Source organism: Bufo gargarizans, chromosome 7 (genome assembly GCF_014858855.1).
Source record: "Bufo gargarizans isolate SCDJY-AF-19 chromosome 7, ASM1485885v1, whole genome shotgun sequence".
NCBI lineage: Eukaryota > Metazoa > Chordata > Amphibia > Anura > Bufonidae > Bufo > Bufo gargarizans.
The window spans coordinates 157,584,537-157,590,462 of record NC_058086.1 but is presented as its reverse complement, the minus strand read 5'-3'; positions in this window follow the sequence as shown (position 1 = coordinate 157,590,462).

Below are 5,926 nucleotides of genomic sequence, written 5' to 3'. Positions count from 1 at the left end.
AAATCCGGCACCTGCGCCGCGGCCGTACCTATCTTCCATCTGCGCAGGCGCACTGAGAGGCGGCCGCTCCATCCTCAATGCGCCTGCGCCAGGTGTAGATGTGACGTCATCGGCGCAGGCGCATTGAGGATGGAGCGGCCGAGCGAGCGGCCGCCTCTCAGTGCGCCTGCACAGATTGAAGATAGGTACGGCCGCGGCGCAGGATTTTGAATGCAAACAGGCAGGGCCAGCAGAGAACGATTCCGTTCCCTGGCCCTGTCCATCACAATGCGGAGGGGGCGTCATTAGGATCGGAGGATGCGGCTGCTACCAGCAAGTAGCCGCCCTACTTGCTGGTAGCAAGGTAATTTGCATATTTTAAAAATAGCTTTTTTATCAAATTCTACTGAACCAAAATGATTATTTAACTTATGTATGCAGAGCTCGCAGTATAGGGATTATTAGTAAACAAAAAAAAAAAACGGTTTAGTGGGCTGACAGAAGCCCTTTAAGGGTCCATTCACACGTCCGCAATTTCGTTCCGCATGTTGAGGAACGGAATTGCGGACCCATTCATTTCTATGGGGCAGCACGACAAGAATAGGCATTTTCTATTAAGTGCCGGCGATGTGTGGTCCGCAAAATGCGGAACGCACATCACCGATGTCCGTGTTTTGCGGATCCGCAAAACACACATGGAAGTGTGAATGGACCCTAAAGGGGTATTCCGGTTCCTTAACTTGGGTCTGCTTTGAAAGCATTGTGCAGGTTTTACAAATGTCTAATATCCTGTAATAAACATTTTTGCACTGTTATCTAATAATATTACTTCCTAAGCCTCATTCACACATCAGTGTTTGGTCAGTGATTGGAGCCTCCACAGACATAAGGCCGTTGTTTTGGTCCGCATCCGAGCCACAGTTTTGGCGGCTCGGATGCGGACCCACTCACTTCAATGGGGCCACAAAAGATGTGGGCAGCACTCTGTGTGCTGTCGGCATCCGTTGCTCCGTTCCGTGGTCCACCAAAAAAATATAACCTGTCCTATTCTTGTCGGCGTTTTGCAGACAAGACTAGGCAGTTATTAATGGCTGTCTGTGCCGTTCCGCAAATTGCGGAACACACATGGACGCCATCTGTGTTTTGCGGACCGCAAAATACACAACAGTCGTGTGCATGAGGCCATAAGCGAAAGATCTGCACCTGTTCTATGTTTAGAGCCGCACCTGGTTTTGGCTCAAAATCACTGAGGGAAATCACTGACCAAACACTGACGTGTGAATGAGGCTTTAGTCTCCGTCTGCCTCGTTTACACTCCTGTATCCCTTAGTTACGACCTGTCTGCTCTCCATCAAGCTCAGTTTCTCTGCTCTGTGTCTAGTCCATTCTCTCGCACCTGGTTGGAGCTTCTCTGCTGAGAGAGGGAGCAGTGCTCTACATCACCTGAATAGTCCTGGAAGAGTTCAGTGCACACACACAAATAGGTTTTTGTATTTATCGCATAGTCCTTCCAATGTTTACATATAATTCTCCAATATCAGCAGTGAATAGGCTCCATTCCCACGTCCGCAATTTCGTTCCGCAAGGAATTGCGGACCCATTCATTCCTATGGGGCAGCACAATGTGCTGCCCGGACATGGAATTGCGGATCCGCACTTCCGTTCCGCAAAAAAATAGAACATGTCCTATTCTTGTCCGCAATTGCGGACAAGAACAGGCATATTCTATTAGTGCTGGCAATGTGCGGTCCGCAAAATGCGGAACGCACATTGCCGCTTTCCGTGTTTTGCGGATCCGAGGCTCCGCAAAACACGTTGCGGACATGTGAATGGAGATGAATAAAATGACGATGTTTCGGTCGAGAAGACCTATGTCTCATCTGCACTAATTTGAAGAGGTGAATGAGCTGCTGTTATGCCCACTTTTGTGCCCCTTCACAGTAGTTATGCCCACCTTGAGGCCCCTGCTTCACCATGTAAATGAACTGCGAGGTGGGTGCGCCCCGGCTATCCCTCCCCTTGCTACGCCCCTGGCTGTCTCTATTTGTATTTTTCTGTATTGACATACAGGTAAGGCCTCATGCACATGACCGTTCCGTTTTTTTGAGGTCCGCAAAAAACGGAAGCCGCCCGTGTGCCTTCCTCAATTTGCGGAACGGAAAGCCCATTGTAGAAATGCCTATTCTTGTCTGCAAAACGGACAATAATAGGACATGCTATTTTTTTTTTTTTGCGGGGCCACGGACTGGAGCAAAAGATGCGGACAGCACACGGAGTGCTGTCAGCACCTTTTGCGGCCCCATTGAAGTAAATGGGTCCGCACCTGAGCCGCAAAAACTGTGCATGAGGCCTATGGGTCCACTCACATGTCCGTAGAACAGGTCTGCATCCGTTCTGCAATTCTGCGGAACGGGTGCGGACCCATTAATTCTCGATGGGGACGGAAAGGATGTGGACAGCAAACATTGTTCTGTCCGCATCCGCATTTCCGGTCTGCGGTTCCTGAAAAAAAATACAACATGTCTTATTCTTGTCCGCAATAGTGGACAATGGGCATTTCTATAGGGGTGCAATACATTACAGACGTGTGTCAATCTGTCTGGGCCTGTCTGTCTGCAAAGCTTACATTGTGTCTGTATGATTATCACTAGGTATCTCTATTTTCCATCTGTCTGTCTGTCTTGTTCTGTCCTGCTTAGGCTACTTTCACACTTGCGTTCAGAGCGGATCCGCTCATATAATGCAGACGGTGGCTCCGTTCAGTACGGATCCGTCTGCATTATAATGTTAAAAAATTTCTAAGTGTGAAAGTAGCCTCAGACGGATCCGTCCAGACTTTCAATGTAAAGTCAATGGGGGACGGATCCGTTTGAAGATTGAGCCATAGTGTGTCATCTTCAAACGGATCCGTCCCCATTGACTTATATTGTAAGTCTGGACGGATCCGCACTCCTCCGCACGGCCAGGCGGACACCCGAACGCTGCAAGCAGCGTTCAGGTGTCCGCCTGCTGAGCGGAGCGGAGGCTGAACGCTGCCAGACTGATGCATTCTGAGCGGATCCGCTCAGAATGCATTAGGGCAGTACGTACGGATGTGTTCGGGTCCGCTTGTGAGCCCCTTCAAATGGAGCTCATAAGCGGACACCCGAACGCTAGTGTGAAAGTAGCCTTACAAACATCTTATGACAGAGGATGCTCTTGCCTCTGTGTGCTTCAAGAAGGAGAAGACCTGGAAGAAGTGGGGCGTCGAGTCACTTCGGAGGCAGACATGTATCACGGTAGTTTTAGTGCACCAGATACACCAACACTACAGGAGTTGAAAAAAAAGTTACATAACTGGAATACCCCTTTAATGTGTGCCCCATTGTGTCAGGGTCTGTTCAGGAAAAAAAAAGATAAGTTTTGCACACAAGTTCAATCAGTTTTGTCTGCGATTGCGTTCAGTGTGTGCGTTTTTACACGCATGAAGAAAAATTAATCAACATCTCTTAGCAACCATCAGTAAAAAACGCATTACATCCGGATGCCTTCCGTTTTTCACCCCCCCCCCCCCCCCCCCCCCCATTCGCTTCTATGGAGCCAGGGCTGCGTGAAAAGCACACATTACACAGTATTTTTCCTGAATGCAGAGATGATGTGTTAACAATGACGCTCATGTGCTCTGACCCATTGAAATGAGTGGGTCAGGATTCAGTCTGGATGCTATGCGTTCACTACACGCGTCGCATCCGGATGCAAAACTTGCTCGTGTGAAAGAGCCCTAAGGCCTCTTTCACACGAGCGTGATGGATTTGCGCCGGATGCGTTCAGCGATCCTTGCATCATTTTGCAAGCAAGTTCAGTCAGTTTTGTCTGCGATTACGTTCAGTTTTTTCCTACGCGGGTGCATTGCGTTTTGATGCGTTTTTCACGTGCGTGAAAAAAACCCTGAAGGTTTACAAACAACATCTCTTAGTAACCATCAGTGAAAAACGCATCGCACCCACACTGGCTTGAAGATACAATCCTTTTTTCACTGAAGCCCCAGTCACTTCTATGGGATTAGGTCTGTGTGAAAAACGCTGAATATAGAACATGCTGCGATTTTCACGCAACGCAGAACTGATGCGTGAAAAAAAAATTAAAAAAAATGTACACAGACCCATTGAAATGAATGGGTCAGGATTCAGTGCGAGTTCTGTGCGTTCACCTCACATATTGCACCCGTGTGGAAATCTCGCTCGTGAAAGGGGCCTAAGGGCTCTTCAGCTACATCCAAAGATCGCAGTGTAGTAATGCTAGCATAGAAATTAATGGGGTTACAATGTAGCCGAAATGCGTACAGCCCACCCCAGAATCACAAAATATTCAAAAATGCCGAGTTTTTTTGCATTCTAGGGTTGCGGTATACCTGCGAGTTGCGCTGTAACCCCAATGATTTCTATGCTACCATCGCAACACTGAGATCGTCAGGCGCTACAAAGATCTACATTGGAAAACGCAGCATAAAGCGTCATGCAGACGTCCGTGGAACATGGTCCGTGAGATACCGGACTGGCATTGCAGGAGCGCACAGCGTCATAGCAACCAATGATGCAGTGCGCTCCTGCAATGCCAGTCCGGTATCTCACGGACGTCTGCATGAGGCTTAATACAGTACCAGCAAAGTGTATGAGATTACACAAATGTCACGTACGCTTTGCGGATTGTTTCGATTCGGAAATTGACCTGCATTGTGAATTGCCAAATCCGCAGCAAGTACCTGATGCTCCTAGCACTAAGGGCTCATGCACACGACCGTATGCCCTCCGAGACATGTGGTCCGTGAGCGAGCCATATGTCCCGTAGTGGCATACATCGTGCGCACGGGAGCGCACAGCATGCATTGGGCCGCCTGCTGGACTATTGTAACCTATGATGCTGTGCGCACGTTGTATGCCGCTCCGGGACATATGGCCCGCTCACAGAGGGCATACGGTCGTGTGCATGTAGCCTAATTCTGAGAGCGTTATGTACCCTGCCAGCAGCCGTGAGCAGGGCTCAGGCACCCTCATGGGTATTGGTCCACCGGGAAATTTCCCTGTGGCGTCTATGGCCAGTCTGCACTGGCCCAAGGTTTTTTCCTCCCATAGAGGATATGCATGCTGCATTTTATTTAAAAAAAATAATAATACACCAGAACCCCCCCCCCCCCCCCCCTAATTAAAGGGGCTGTTAGTCCTGAAGAAGACGACCCCTGGGGTCCTAACATGTGCCCCACTCTCCTATCCATGGTCCTGCCGCTGCTCCATTCGCAGTAATGGCTTGGTCCCGTGACCGCTGAGGCCTGTGATTAAGCACAGCGGTCACGGGGGACCCAGCCACCTTCAGGGCCTAAAGGGCCAGCTGCTCCCGGCCCCACAGGACATGAAAGCGGCGAATCCCAGGCCTCAGTGGTTATGTGATCAGGCTGCCCCCCGGACTGCAGACCGGGCACAGGTTAGGACCCCATGGGTTGCCATCTCCATGGCCAGACAACCCCTTTAACAAAAAAGCCCAGTAGTAAATCTCCCATAGACCATAAGCCAATATCTGGAGCTGGAGTTTTTTTTTTTTTAAGTGCAAAAAAAGGTGCAAAAACATCAATATAACCCCAAGAGGGCCCACAAACACCTTTAAAAACCCATGTGTGAACACAGCCTAAACCTCTCCTGCCCTCCTGAGGATAAAAGTGGCAAATGCTCGTCTTGCACTACAACTTCCATCATACTGTAGTGCATTCTGAGAGTTGTAGTGACACAAAACCTAGGAGGCGTTCCACCCTTTCATAGAACACGCATCACCCGGATGGCAGAAAAGAAAGCACGTGAAAAGTGAAAACAGCGACCTACGCACGAAGGAATAAACCACACTGGCTCAGCACAGACATGCGCACTGGCAAGTCATCCTCCCCCTCCTCTGCACGCATGCGCCAGGCACAACAATGAGC